General features: G+C 40.4%; 1 non-coding gene across 1 annotated transcript in view; it reads left to right on the forward strand.

Annotated features, from left to right (window-relative positions):
- LOC129455782 (uncharacterized) overlaps positions 1–5,379 on the forward strand; it is an 8,060-nt gene extending 2,681 nt beyond the window's left edge. The window contains exons 3-4 of the transcript XR_012359529.1: positions 4,902–5,048; positions 5,205–5,379. This is a non-coding gene — a transcript (uncharacterized protein). The remainder of the gene's footprint in view (positions 1–4,901; positions 5,049–5,204) is intronic.
- Positions 5,380–16,341: the final 10,962 nt, after the last annotated feature.

A 16,341-nucleotide genomic window follows, 5' to 3' on the forward strand; every position in this document is an offset into this window, starting at 1 on the left:
GCCCCTCATGGCACCTATGTGGGCAAAACATTTTTATGCTTGAAATACATCTTTATACATTAACAATCTTAAAATAATAACTTTTGGTTGATTGTCACTTTTAAACAAATAGCAAATAATATATCAGATATGATTTGATCAGTATAAAACATTTTAAATAAAAATGCATTATTTTTTACATTTAATTAACATTGATATGTGGGCCCCACATGGGTCCCATATGGGCAACATGGGTTTCATGTGGCCATGGGCTTAACATGGGCAATATATATGGGTCCCATGTGGGTTGACTATGTGGGTCCCATGTGGGTTTCCCTATGTGGGTCCCATGTGGGTTTCCCTATGTGGGCCCCATATAGGTTTGCCCATGTGGGATAATAATGTGGGGCCCTCATGGCACCTATGTGGGCAAAAAAAAATTATGCCTGAAATACATCTTTATACATTTACAATCTTAAAATAATAACTTTTGGTTGATTGTCACTTTTAAACAAATAGCAAATAATATAACAGATATGATTTGATCAGTATAAAACATTTTAAATAAAAATGCATTATTTTTTTACATTTAATTAACATTGATATGTGGGCCCCACATGGGTCCCATATGGGCAACATGGGTTTCATGTGGCCATGGGCTTAACATGGGCAATATATATGGGTCCCATGTGGGTTGACTATGTGTGTCCCATGTGGGTTTCCCTATGTGGGCCCCATATAGGTTTGCCCATGTGGGATAATAATGTGGGGCCCTCATGGCACCTATGTGGGCAAAACATTTTATGCTTAAAATACATTTTATATACATTTAAACTCTTAAAATTATTACTTTTGGTTTATAGTCACTTTTATACAAAGAGCAAATAATATCACAGATAGGATATCATCAGTATAAAACATTTTAAATAAAAATGCATTATTGTTAACATTTATTTGTGATATTTGTAATGTTTACCTGCCAATTATTAATTTTAATTTGCACAGCTGAGCATGAGTGAAAATAAGAAATGTCAGAAAGTTCATCAGTTTGTTAGTGTGTTAATTAAAGAAATGTTTCAAACATTCTGAAAGGAGTCTGATTAGTGGAGTCAGGTGTTTCATATAAGGAGATCTGCTCACTCCTACGACACATTATGCTTGACAAAGTAGTCCTGCTTCAAATGTTTTTAATTGTGATTTTTATCACATAATATAATATCATATTTTAAATAATCTTTGCTAAAATAGGCAGACTTTTAAAATTACAACTATAAAGATGATAAACATTTAATCTACAAGAATTTCCGCTCAGGCGCAAGGATACGGTTTCTATCGGAGCAGCAGGAGTCTCTCACAACTGTTACACTTGTAATTTATCCTGAGTTGTGTTTTTAGAAAATGTAATACTACGGTACAAGTTCATGGACTGCACAGGGATGAATCAAAGCAGACGTGCAAGGACATTTAATGAGTTTGGCTGTGGATGCTTTGGAAGTTCTTCATAAAACGTTGGAGCAAAGATTAATTGATGATCAGAAGACCATCTCCAGAAGAGTGAGCAATGTTTGTGTTGTTTTTGAGTTCAAAGTATTTTAAGAGTTTGACTTCTTTCAATGCTTATTTGAAGTGTTATGTTAAATTGTTAGTCATTACCTGCCTTAGCAGTTTTTAAATGTTCATGATTATTGTAGCATTGTATTGTTATAAATTGACAATAAAGTATTTTGATATATTGAACCTTTACAGTTTTTTAATTTGATTTCTGATATTGCACCTCCTTCATGTTTTGTGATGTTACAGATGAATGAACTCTTGAATATTTATGCTGAAATCTAATATTTACCGAACTGAAATGATTTGCTTTTATCGGTTTTCAATTTAAAACAAATATATTATTTAAGTAAATTACAATTAAGCATTAAAAGTATAATTATTTCATAATAAGGGACCAGTCCAGTACCTATTAAAAATCCATTCTGGGCCCTGATATGTAACGTGGGCTTCATTACGTGGGTGCAATATGGGCCCTATGTGTGTTGCCCACGTGGGCCCCACATAGGCCCCACTCAGTTTCTATATCAAATTCATGTGGGCAACCCAGGTGGGGCCACAGTGGAACCCATGGACAAACCCATGTACAGCCCACATTGGAAGCCCATATGGGGCCCATATAGGGCCCACATGGGCCCCATGTGTGTTGCCCAGCTGGGGCCCACATAAGCCCCACTCAGTTTCTATATCAAATTCATGTGGGCAACCCACGTGGGGCCATAGTGGAACCCATGGACAAACCCATATAGGGCCCACATAGGAAGCCCATATGGGGCCCACATGGGCCCCACCTTGCAATGTTGGCTGGGATGCAACGCATTGCATTGTATCGTGACACGTATTGTATAATGACCCATGTATCGTGATATGTATCGTATCAGGAGGCCCTTGCCAATACCCAGCCCTATTACTGAGCATGTTCGTCTCTGGCCTCGCTCTGTTATAACAGTGTGATTGACAGGTGCTCTTTCCCATCTTTCAAACAGATTATTTTGTATAGTTCTCCTTAGAAAAATGAACCATAATTTTATTATAATGAAAACGTTTTTTGTCAGATTGATTACGATTTGTATTACCTTAGTTTAAAGCTACACTGTGTAGGATCCACTCCCATCTAGCGGTGAAATTCTGTATGACAACCAACTGAATATTACTTTCTAGCCACCCCCACCCCCCATTTAGAGCGCATTTTAACTCGTACGGTGGCCATGTCATGCCAAGTAGGGGTGGGCGATAAACAGGTAGACATGATTAACCGGTAGAAATTCGTCGAGGTTACGTGCCCAAGTCACGCTCCTGTGCGCGTGGTCACGGAAACGTAATGTTTGTACATGTATTGAAGAGCCGCAGTTTTAAAACAAGTTATTTTAAGCCATTGAAACACAAATAACAGATCTATATGCGTGTGCTCTTTCTGTGTTTGAGGAGCGTGCAAGTCGCGCAACTGCTGCTCTTTCTGTCTGTGAGGAACGTGCAAGTCGCGCAACCGCTGCTCATTAAGCTCGTAAGCATTTTTCACGCTTTATTGGCCTTAAATATATGTATGCGTCAAAATTCCCGTCTTTGCAAGCATTTTCATAAACACAATCATTTAGGGCATAAGAGAAAGTGAACAGCTTAAAGGGGAAGTTACATTGGGGAGAAGTGGAGAAAGCCTCAGCCAGAGCCATAGAGATAGATGAGACATTTATTGCTGTTAAATACTTACATATATAATTTGGAAATCATATATACATCGTAGGAAATATATAATGTGGTATACTGCAAAGTTACCATGCTAATTATTATTTATGATATATGTGGAGATAAATAAAGATTCGCAAATCTGCTGATTTGATCCATTCATGTCCTGACCACCAGGCTAGAGATTTTTAAACATCCTTAATCCACACTTACTAGTCTATCAAATAATATCTCAAATATATTGTTTTGTGAAATAAAAGGATGCTTTGTTATATTGTTTATGCGATCATAAGGAATCACACAATCATTTTATACGCAGAAGCAGCGGTCAGCAGCTGCAGCACACTCGGATCCGACCGCATACATACTGTAATAAAAAGCCGTTCGGCGGCTTTATACATCAAATAATGTCATTTGAGGAGGAACCGCTCATTGATCACCGTATTTTTATAAATCCTGTACATGGTTGGACCTGCCGAACAGGTTGAGCACTTTTATATACTTTGTTGATCAGAGAGGCTGCACAGTTTGACCTGCGGGCTGCGGGAACCAGCCGCACATCACGCCGCCAGACGGTGTTGCTAATATAACTCGAAATGTATAACTATTATCAGATGGGCACACCGGGAAAGTCCTGTTGTCCCGATTGTCACTCCGCTACTGGCTGTAAGGTAGTGAGTGCGTTTTGGTCGCTGGTCGACCCCGTGAACAAATGTGACGTGCCTCACTCGGCTTCCAGGATTTGGCATGCTGTTTGTGCTGAAGATCGCATAAAGTTACACCCATTTCAGGCAGGATCATGGACCCCCTCAAGCCAGCACGCACGAGTATGTTAATTTTTGTTTACTTTCTACACAAAGTTATGCTAACGTTATGCTGTCTGCCTATCTCTCTATACTAGCCTATCCGTCTGTCTGTCTGTCTATGTATGTATTATCTGCGCTATCAGAACTGTACTTTACTCGTCTCTCTATAGTCACTCTCAATGCTCTCAAGGCGGCTTTGGTAAATTCTCTCCCCAGCGTGACGTCATACAGTGCGTTGTGGGGGAAAGCAGAATCATTGCAAACCGCTGTACTTGTTTGTATTATTCCGTTTTGTGATACCCAACAACATAAAATACAATGGATAACAGTTTAAATGTTTATTATCAACAAGCAAATTGCACAAATTAATTGAAAAATGTAATCTGCAACACGCCCTTTAACTAAAATTTCCATGGATATGGTTATTGTGGTGAGACAATATTAAATTTGGTTACTGTTGTTTTACTACAAGTAAAAACTAAAAGACTATGTTAGTTTAATTAAACAATGGTAAAATTAATCGTATACTTTATGTATATGCATTTATGGTGAAACTGATGCATTTTTGTGTCAATCCATGCTCATTTTGAAGACTGAACATGCATCATCACACTAAATCAGTGCGTGCAGCTTGCGTGCAGTACAGAAAAAATAGACTCGCTGCCGAAATGATCGCAGCACTGCTGCACCACACCGCATCTGCAACAGACCGGACGGACCGCATACATATGCTGTGTGAAAGCTCTAACCTGTTAACATGGGCACGTTAAAAATTACGCACCGCAAACGCACTACATACGGAGTATGTGTGAAACAGGCGTAAGGCCCCTCTACCACATTGATCTTCGTAATTTATCTTACTGTATTTGATATATTTTGCAGCTGGTAAGGTGGACAGTCTCAAGCCTGTCAAACAACATATTCTCTGGAAGCAAAAGGCAGAGATGCTCCAGTCTCGAGTGAATGAGCTGGAGTAGGAAAATGACTTTCTCAAGAAGCAGCTTGAAGAGAAGTCTGCAAAAGAACAAGGTTTGTACAGGTGGAACAGATGGCTCTCCATAACCTGTGTAGGCTTCAAAATACTTCTATCACAGCATAACTGTACCATTTTGAGGATTAACTGGTTTAGTGATCTAGTGACCTAATTATTTGCATGCACTAAATGTAAAACTAATCATTTTACAGAAGGGAATATTGAGATGATGGCCACTGAAGATGAGGAGCCACAGGCCATAAAATTGGACTCCAGCACTGACACTACCACTGATTCCAGTACTGATTCAAGCTCTGACTCCAGCTCTAGCTCTACTTCTGACTCTTCAGATGAGGACAAGAAGAAAAAGAAGCGTAATAATAATAATAATAATTCATTTTATTTGTGGGCGCCTTTCAAGACACTCAAGGACACCTTACAATAATAAAATACATAGTTAAGCAATAAAAAACAGCAACACATTAAACAATAAATACATAAAACCAATACCCAATAACAATACTAAATCAATCATGATAAGCTAGTCTAAAAAAGTGAGTTTTAAGACGTGACTTAAAAATTGAGAGACTAGAACTGTTTCGTATATCTTGAGGTAAAGTATTCCAAATTTTTGGAGCAGTATAACTAAAGGCTCTACCTCCCATCGTAGTCAAGCGCACAGATGGTACAACGAGAGTCACTGAAGCAGAAGACCTTAGGGTTCGAGAAGGTACGTACACATGAAGAAGGTCGCTCAGATATGAAGGTGCTAGATCGTGAAGGGCCTTGTAAGTGAAAAGTAAAATCTTGAACTGGATACGGTATCTAATCGGAAGCCAGTGAAGGTGCTCTAAAACTGGAGTTATGTGCTCATTCAATGGTGTTCGTGTAATGATCCGAGCTGCAGAATTTTGAACCATCTGAAACTTATGAATAATTTTCTGTGAGACACCACTAAGCAGAGAGTTACAATAGTCAATTCTAGAAGTAACTAATGCATGCACAAGAACTGCAGTACTATTAACAGAAAGAGAAGGTCGGAGACGATTGATATTACGCAGATGGTAGTATGCTGATCGTGTTATATTATTGACATGTGCCTTGAAAGAGAGAGTACTGTCGAGGACGACACCCAGACTCTTAACCTGAGAAGAAGGAAAGATAACAGAGTTGTCAATATTTAGTGTGAAAAAGAAGAAGAATCACAAGAATAGAAGCAAAAAAAGAAATAAGGAAAACAAAAAGGTCAAGAGGTCAAACGGAAAAGGAGAGCGAGGTATGGTAGACTCAAGACACACTGTACTTATTACAAATTTAGTAGGGGTGTAACGGTACACAAAAGTCACAGTTTGGTACGTACTTTGGTTCAGGGGTCACGATTCGGTACGGGTTCAGCACAAAAGGGAAAAGCAACGAATACTAAAAGCTGGGGATCTTTTCTTTAATTTTGAAAACACAGTAGTGCAAATTAGTTTGTTCGAGTTAGTGACACCTCTCTGAGATATGACATACTGCCTCCTTTAGTGTATTAAACACGAATAGAATCAGGGGTTTTGCGAGACATAAATCTTTACTGGGCCTATTACTTCTCTCACTTTTTCTTAAAAGCTTGCTGCATGCAGAAGAAAGGAGCACAACGCTTGCTTAACCCACCTTACATACACTGCAACAAGTATTAGGAAAGGTAAACAGGTATAAGTGTTGTCACGGTACCAAAATTTTAGTAGTCGGTACCGATACCAGTACAAATTTACAGTTCTCTGTACCATTTCCGGTAACAAAGCAAAACACAAAAACATGCAAATTAAACACAATTTTATTAATAAAGTTACATGTTAATATAAATTAATAATATAAAAGCATTGCCATTCTGTATAAAATGCATTTGTTGCTGAAAGGTTTTAGCAGCTGTTGTCTGTGTGTGTTTGCTGGTGTCCTTCATGCTGATAAACATTATCCTCTGATGCTTTAAAAGACAAATACAAAAAACTTCAGTAAGACAACTGGTTGAACATAGATGCATATGCAACATTAGATGACTGACACTAAATAGCTGTTTTTAAATAACAAAACTGAGATATTACATTTACAAAAGACTACATAGATTTAAGTACCTGCATGCATAAAACAACGGTACGCTGTGTCCAGCAGAGAGGTGAGAGCCATACGAATCGAATTTACTGCACCTTTGTGTCCTAGTCATCACCTGTGGAGAAGGAAAGAGAGAGTGAACAACACGAGAAGGAAACGAGTAAAACTTGTACTTACGGTACGCTGTGTCCAGCAGAGAGGTGAGAGCCATACGAATCGAATTAACTGCACCTTTGTGTCCTAGTCATCACCTGTGGAGAAGGAAAGAGAGAGAGTGAACAACACAAGAAGGAAACGAGTGAAACTTGTACTTACGGTACGCTGTGTCCAGCAGAGAGGGGAGAGCCATACGAAGTGGATTAGTTGCACCTTTGTGTCCCAGTCGCCCCTGTGGAGAGATAGAAAGGAAAAGTGAGCGGCACGTCCAGAACTGTGCGAGAACAAGGGAGAAGGCTCCACGAATTAAGCTAGGTGCTCAAACAGGACGTTACTTCTAACACTCACACTGCTTTGATTTCTGCCTCCAGGAAGAAGAAGGAGGGCGCCACGGATAGTAGAGACCAGGCAGGAGCCTGAGTCTCACATCCCAACCCACAGGGCTTTGGACCCCCCCCCCCCCCCGTTGCCCCCTTCCTCCTTGTCACCCTCTTGGCCGTGGCCTACCTGGAGGGCAGAGCCAGATACTAGTTTTAATTTCCCTTCCCCATTTCCCCACTACATTTTAAATATTTAAGCCAATAAATAAAGTGTTTTTATTCTTACCTGTCCTCGTTGTTGTCTGGTCATTGGGTTGGTTTTGGGGACCTTCTCAGTGGCGGAGCCAGAGGGGTGTCCAGGGTGGCACTGGACACCCTTGACATGTCACTGGCCACCCCGTGTGCCACCCCAAATTTAATGCGCTACTTTCACTTAATCGCTATGTTTATTTTCGACATGCGGCAGCCCAGCACATTGTTAAAAACAAACATTATGAATATTAACCCTCCCTGTGGTCGCGGCGCAAACTCTTTATTTTTCAGTCACTGAGCAAAGAGACTTGGCTTACTCTGCTGATTTTGGACATGCAGATATTATTTATACATCATTTAAAACGTTAAAGTGTCATTTTTGTGTGTCTATAAAAACTGAATGTTGTGCTTTTCACAAAATTAAGAAAATATCATAATGCGCGTTCTGTTATCTCTCCATCAGTGACGTCTTTTCAAAAACGTGTCAGAAAAATAACGAATACTTTTCATATCATCAGAAGATAAATGTCATGTAATTTTTTTGTGGACTAAATAAAGTCTAAGATTGCCAACTCTTTTTACAACAAAACCCAGCACCATGTTTTCATTCTTGACGGGATCTTTATAGGCTACTGTATGATTGTTAATTCGACTGGATTGCCACATTGAACTTGAATGCGCGACGCGCATATCCGATAGTACGCGTGCACAGCGAGAGCTTAAACAACTTCATGTTCGCGTCTTTTTTGCTGAATCGGACAAATGCTCATATGTCAAAATAGCTGTCTTGGTGATTTTCATACTAAATATTTGGTTACTGTACGTCTTAAACGAATAAACATTTGATTGCATTCGGTCTTAGCCTAACCTGTTGAAGTCTCTCTGTCATTAAAGTTAGTTAAATATTAAAAGAAAAAATAAAACTTTTGCATCTTCTGTATCTTCGTAAATAAAGATGAATCCAAACATCCTTTGTGTTGAGCTCTGCTATTTGAAGTAAGTTTAAGGTTTATCATGGAGTTTAGATTTCCTGATCTTTTGCTTCATTAAAGGGATAGTTCACAAAATGAAAATACTGTCATCATTTTTACATCCTCATGTTGTTCCAAACCTGTACGAATTTCTTTTTTCTAATGAACACAAAAGAAGATACTTTGATGGCATGCACACAGCTGTTAACCATTGACTTCCATAGTAGGAATAAAAACAACATGATGGAATTCAATGGATTGTGTGCCTACCATCATTTATCAAAATATCCTCTTTTGTGTTCATTAAAACAAAATACAGGTTTAGAACACACAAGGGTGAGTAAATGATGACAGAATTAACATTTTTGGGTGAATCCCTTTAACAGACAGTAAATCAGATGTAAGAAATACAGTAGAACGATTTAAAATTCACCCTTATTGTTTACATATAATGCAATCAAAAGATTCATTTATACTTTCTTGATACATGATTACACGTCATTTTCTTTTATGGACTATGGACCCCCTAAAGTACCTTTGGCCACCCCCTGGCCACCCCATTAAAAAAATTCTAGTTCCGCCACTGGACCTTCTCGAGGTGGAAGTTGAGAAGGGGCGTGGCTCTAGCCATAAAGCATAGCCAGCCCCTGGGTGTGACATATAGTCATGCAAATGCTTTGGTTGGTAAAAAAAATCACAAATTAAAGTGCCTTATAATAAATGATTGTCATTATGAATTACCTGTATGTCAGCAAAGCTGGGAATTGACTGCGGTGGCCAGTTAACCGATTCTGAATCGATTTTCATGTTAATTTCTAAAGATCGATCCGTAACTCAGAGGATCGATTTAATAATTAATAACTTAAACTTGCCGCGTCATTGAATTCACGCATGCGCGCAAGGTTGAAGGACATTTAAACAACGAACAGAGAGGTCAGTAACGTTAAGCAAGCAGTTGTTTTGAAAACTCTAGAAACGCTCAAAGCTGCGATCTATATGTAAAATAATCCACTCATAACACATAAACAAGTTATTTGTGTAATTTTTATAATAAGCGCCATGCAGTGAATCCACCGCGGGTCTCCAGCAAAACTCTCTCTCCCTCTGACCTCTGTGCTCATGCAGCCGGTCTCTGACGGGCAGAAGTTTCTTGAGGAGCGCGCAACAGGTCGCCAAATAAAGAGTTCTTCTCGCACATAATGCTAATAGTTGTAAAGTTTTCTGAACTTTAAGCAAGCTAAGACAAAACTCGTGTTTATATCAGTTACACGTGCGCTGCTGGAGCGTTGTAGTTTGACGTCTAATGTGCTTATAGTACAAACATCTTTGATTAGAAAGACGAAAAAAGAGACGCAAATGTTAATATGTAGCCTAATAGAAAGTAAAGAGCGTCAAGACCTTAAAACAGACTTCATCACATCATAGCACCCGTCATAATATCTATATCTAGAGATCTGTCTCTCATATATACAGGTATTTATCCTGTCTGTAGGTCTGTGCCTAAATTTATACCTGTTCATTTTACATACTGCCTATTTTTAATGTAATGTAAGCATAAATACAAAAAACAATGCATACTATAGCTTCAATAGTCTATAAAATAATAATAACTCAATTTAAAACAAGATTCTGTCCATCAAGACTTAATCTGTTGTTATCCTCTGGGCATTTTCACTTTAACATTATTTACTTTAAATTGTCCTTATTTTAAAACTGTGGTGAGCAGTTAAAAGTTATAGTGAGTGGCAAATAACTGCACATTTTTATAATCCAAAAACAATATAAATTGAAAAACATGTATACCATGAAATATACCGTTACCGTGAAATAAAATGACTCATGGAATAGATTTTTGGTCATTCCGCCCACCCCTATCTGGCACTATTTCGGGCTTTTTTCAGAGACACTTATCTAAATCTCGAAGATCAGATCGAATCGAAAAATGATAATCGATTCAAGATCTTGAGAATCAGAATCGAATTGATTCTTGAAATTTGAATCGAAACCCAGCCCTATTTTTAGGAACGTTTATCTTTCATCCAACTGTCATGAGGATGTTGTTATATATCATTTATAAAACCAACTTTACCACAGTTAACTCGTTATTGTTTTGGACTGAAAACATGAACCGAGAGTTTAACTTTAATGAGTATGAAACTGAATATCTAATGAATGTCAAACGTTGAACTAACGTTAACTTAACCACCGTGTTACAGTTTTTTTCAATCGCTAACAAGCGCTTACCCATACTTCAGATACTTTTTCTAAACACTTAACACATACATCCATCTACAAAACACAATTGGTCAAATGGATAATTTTCTTCTCAAAAACACATTTTGTTAAATATATACTAACTCTTCATTTCAAAATAGAACACATCTTTCTCTGCACACAATAACTTTAACAAAACACTGGAAATCTGACTCAAAATGAAATTATTCTTTCAAAGAATAACACTTGTTTTCACTTCACAAGGTACATGCAATCAATTAAAGTACACCAGGTTTCAAAATACTGGCTATTGTTGACATTACAAAAACTGCAGAGACTTTTAGTTTTACTTTTTTCTGTTTTACAGGTATTTGCATTCAAAACATGCAATCCACCTTTTTTACACTAAATTTCTTGGTTGGGAACAGTATGCCCATATGTATAGTAATGTTCACATTCAAAAGCATGTCCGTAAAAGTTTTTCCCCTTACTCTTGACTACAGGAGGTAAAGTAGAAACACGATATGATAGAACAGAAAAAGTTTTACAGTATTGATCTTGATCATTTTTGAGGAGCTTTCCTCTTCCCCCATTTTTTAGAGGGACAAAACATTCTACATATGCATTACTGTATGACCTTATTGACATGTCAAGTGAAAATAGAAAAAATCCATGTAAAATGCAATACTTACCTGTTGGTTGGTTGAAAGATGCGTATATTGGAGGCAACCATTGACCACCTCAAATTGGGCTGCACTCTTTTAGCAGCCTCTCTTACTGAAATCAGTGAATTTCATCACTGACTAGTGTTCTTGCAGCCCTTGGAATCCCACCACCACACATTCTTATGTCACAGGGTGACTTCTATAGGGCGGAACTGAAAATGGTGAAGATTGGTTCCGCCCGAAGATGGTTTCCGCCCAGACCAAATTTTAAAAACACCTTTGCTTCCTGGTTTCTGGGGCAACACAATCGGGGCTCTATCAGCAACAGGTGTGAGGATTAAATGCAGCAGCTTGTGATTGGAGGATGTGTTGAAGAGGAGACACATAAAGAGATCTGGAGAAACACAAGAGACCGGTTGATTTCGGGGTAAGCTCCTTTCCGCCAAGGGCGGACTACAACACAAACTCCTTCTGAAGAGTCCGTAGGCGCCGATGATCCGGGGATCACTTTTGAAGCCAGCGGAAAGAGTGCGGGCCGTAAGAGGCAAAAGGAAGGAGTTGTGCATGACTGTTAAAGGAGCATCAGTGGTTGTTGTGTTGTGGTAGCAGTGCTGCGGTGTGGTCGGGTGTGCTGACAAACCGTTCCGGTGTACAGAGTAAAGGTCTGGGCGAAGTCACGTTGGATAGCGGCAGGGATTGATGTTTTCTGGACAAAGAAGCGGAGAAGGATACGGAGCACGGGGCTGAGTATATCATTCATTTTTGGATGTTTCTAAAAGAAATAACCTGCATGCATCATCGATGTATTTGAGTGTTTGTTGAGGAAACGACTCACCGGAAGTGTTGTCGAGGAAGACTTTCGGCCGTGGATTAAGTACGGAGTGAAGAGGATTTCATCCGCTCTGAGGAGAAGAAAACAAGGAAGAGCATCGTTAACCACTGTGAGTACTTGGGGCATTGTACAGCGTGTTATTGTGGAAAGTACATCATTCAACGTGTGTGAGTCTTGAGCAACCAGGTTAGCGGCCCTAACACGGAGCAGAAGGGTGGGTGAGCCGGGAAGTATGATGAGCAAAGGAATCTTATAAATACAAAGAGAAGGAACGAAGGAAAGAGCATCATCGTTCATTGTGAGTACTTGGATTATTATACGGAGAATTATTGTGGAAAGTGTGCTGTGCAACGTGTATTGTGAGTCTTCAGCAATCAGGTTAGCGGCCCTACCACGGAGCAGAGTGGTGGGAGAGCCGGGAAGTAACGACCCAGTGAGAAGTAAGGAGCCGCGGCAGCGACGTACACCTATTGACTTCCCTTCTTACAACGCCCAACCGGTCCCGGGGACAGTTCTAGGAAGACGGGGCGATGACCTTATTTTGCACGTAGAGTGTGAGAAGTGCTGTGGGTGAGTCTGTGTCTTTGCTGTGAGTGTACACTTAAATTTTGTGCAATGTGATGCTGTGTTTACGCTGTCAGTAGCCCCCTTGACTGAACTTATCGTGGGAGAACGGGAGGCTGTGGAAATCGAGAAACAAAACTATTAATATATGCTGCTTATGACCCCTGTATTGACGACCCAGATGTGGCGCTCCCTTTCTGGTGATTCTTTGGATTTGCATTGGCTCGGTGGAGGCGGTGGTGAAGTATACCGGCGACTGGTCTGTGTGAGTAAACAAAAAAAAACATCAAAACGTGCTTTATGTGTACGAAGAAAGAAACTGTACTGCTGTAAAGAGAGTAGTGTGGATTAACCTTACCCAAAACAACCCCCTGCCCTTTAAGCCTTTTTACCAGAGCACTCAGGCTCCAGACAAAAATGAGTTAGTTCAAGCAACATTGAGCACTTTTTCTGATCACCCTGGCGGTGGGCCAACAACTCACAAGTCGCAAAATTTCAGCAAACACAAGGACATTACAATGAAGCAAATTAAACATGTACGAAAACATAGAATAAATGAAAAATGCATTGACGTTTAGGACAAAGGAAACACACAGCTCATGTGTACAGGCCAAAGGAAACACACAGCTCTTGTGTACAATCTGACAATGAAATGCATTAAAAAGACTTACCAGAAATGACACGAAGACAAATGAACATTGAAAGAAAATGATTCCAATTTTAAATGGCAACAAAATGCTCTTGGAGTGTTAAGCTCCTGCTCCATGTTGCTTTGTGAAATAACATCCGTATCGGAGACGTTCATGTGTGGACCCAACGTGAAGCTTCACGCTTCCGGTCTGTGACATCAGAGCAATTAACAACAAACCACAATCACGTGGAGAATGCGGGCATCGATCCCGCTACCTCTCGCTTGCGCCTACTGCTTCCCACCGAGTGAGCCAAAGTAAGCCCGCATAAGCCAATCACGTTTCTTCCTGTGGCTTACTTTTGACCAATCACGTTTCTTCCTGTGGCTTACTTTTGACCAATCACGTTTCTCCCTGTGGCTTACTTTTGACGAATCACGTTTCTCTTCTGTGGCTTACTTTTGACCAATCGCGTTTCACTCCCATGGCTTACTTTGGACCAATCGCGCGTTCCTCTCCTGTGGCTCACTTTTGACCAATCGCGTTTCTCTCCTGAGGTAAACTTTTTAACCAATCACCAGCAGCTATTATTATCATCTTTGAGTTAGCGATAGGTAAGTCTTGTTTACTTCGTTATTAAATTTCGATCATTATTTGTTAATATAATGTGTATATGTTTGGAAAATTAAACTTGCCTATATAGCTGTCTAGCATGTATTGGACATGTTTTCTTCTGTGCAGTTTAACACGGTGGTTAAGTTCACGTTAGTTTAACGTTTGCAAATGTCATGACATTCATTAGACACCCGGCTTCATACTCATTAAAGTTTAACTCTCGGTTTTCAGTCCAAAACAATAAGAGATAACTGTGGTTTTATAAATGATATGTAACAATATCCTCATGGGGGTGGGCGGCGCTTGTGTGGCGGCCGTGGAGATCTCGTGCAGGAGTAAAGTTTGTCCGTGTTTGTTTGTGTCTATGGTGCAGTGCATTATGAAAATAACCTACACCCGAAATGAGCTACTTAACATCAGCGCATCATCATTTCTTAGTTGCCACCCTGATCTGCAGGGTTGTCATTCGGATATCCTTAGAATCTCCACGGAATATAGCCCATACAAACACTCGACAGCCCGTCCATGGAGGCTGCTCCCCCGCTACAGAGCGAGGGGTAATCGAGCTGGGTGCCGTCGCCGCTTTGAGAAGAAAGGGTTCCGCGCATCTCTACCTGGACTAGTTCTGGCTAATGTGAGATCACTTAGCAATAAGCTAGATGAGATCCAACTTCGGGTGGAGACGGACAAGGACTACTCCCATATAGCGGCGTTCTGCTTCACGGAAACCTGGCTTCATTCTAATATTCCTGACACGGCGTTGAATCTGCCTGGCTATCAGCTCTTTAGAGCGGATCGCGATACGACAGCCAGTGGAAAAACAAAAGGCGGAGGTGTTTGTTTTTATGTGAGTAACAAATGGTGCAGTGATTTGACAGTTATTTCTGAATTTTGCTCCCCCGATCTGGAACTGGTGGCCATACACTGTAAACCTTTCTACTCGCCTAGGGAAATATCATCTATTATCCTTGCGGGTGTTTATATTCAGCCACAGGCGCACGCAGACACAGCGCAGCAGCTCTTAGCTGATCATATCACGGATGTGGAGAACAAGTTCCCTAACTCCACTGTATTTGTCATGGGTGATTTTAACCACACTGATCTGAGATCTGAACTTCCAAAATACCATCAGCTGGTGCGCTGTGCCTCCAGGGGAGAACGGACTCTCGATCATTTCTATTCTTCCATCAAGGATGCGTATCGTGCGTGGGCGTGCGCGCCACTAGGCAATAGCGATCACGCTGTGATTAAACTCATCCCCACATACCGGTCTTTACTTAAAAAACAAAAGCCGATCAAGAGGGTAGTACAGAAATGGACACCCGATGCTGTTGAAACACTACAAGCTTGTTTTGACAGTACAGACTGGGAAACTTTTAAATTGGCATGTAATAGCTTTGATGAGTATGTAGACACATGCTCATCCTACATCTATTTCTGTGAGGAACTTTGTATTCCCAGACAACCTATTGTAATCTATGGGAATAGTAAGCCATGGTTTAATAAAGAAGTAAGACTACGGAGGAGAGAGAAGGAGGAGGCCCACAGAAGCAGAGACAAGGCTGCCTACACCAGGGCCAAATATGCACTCAGCAAAGCCATCCAGCATGCTAAGAGGTTGTATAAGGCAAGGATTGAACAACAGGTCAATGACAAGAACATCAGAGCTGTCTGGAAGGGTCTACAATCTGCCACAGGCTATATAAAGCCACTTCCACCAGCTCCCACTGACCCAAACTTACCAGATAAGTTCAATGTGTTTTGCACTAGGTTTGAAGCATCGTGTGAGCACCCCCCACTCAACCCCCTGGCCCCCCCCACCCACTCCATTAGCTCACCTGCTCCACTGGCTATTAGGGAGCATGAAGTCCGAAGGCTCCTCAAAGGTATGAACATCAGGAAGGCGTGTGGACCAGACAGGGTGTCACCTGCTTCCTTTAAGCACTGTGCTAGTGAACTGACCCCAGTGCTCACAGACATTTTTAATCAGTCCCTGGAACTTTGCCGAGTGCCTGCCTGCTTCAAAACCGCTGTTATCAT

This window comes from Misgurnus anguillicaudatus, chromosome 20 (assembly GCF_027580225.2).
Source record: "Misgurnus anguillicaudatus chromosome 20, ASM2758022v2, whole genome shotgun sequence".
Lineage (NCBI taxonomy): Eukaryota > Metazoa > Chordata > Actinopteri > Cypriniformes > Cobitidae > Misgurnus > Misgurnus anguillicaudatus.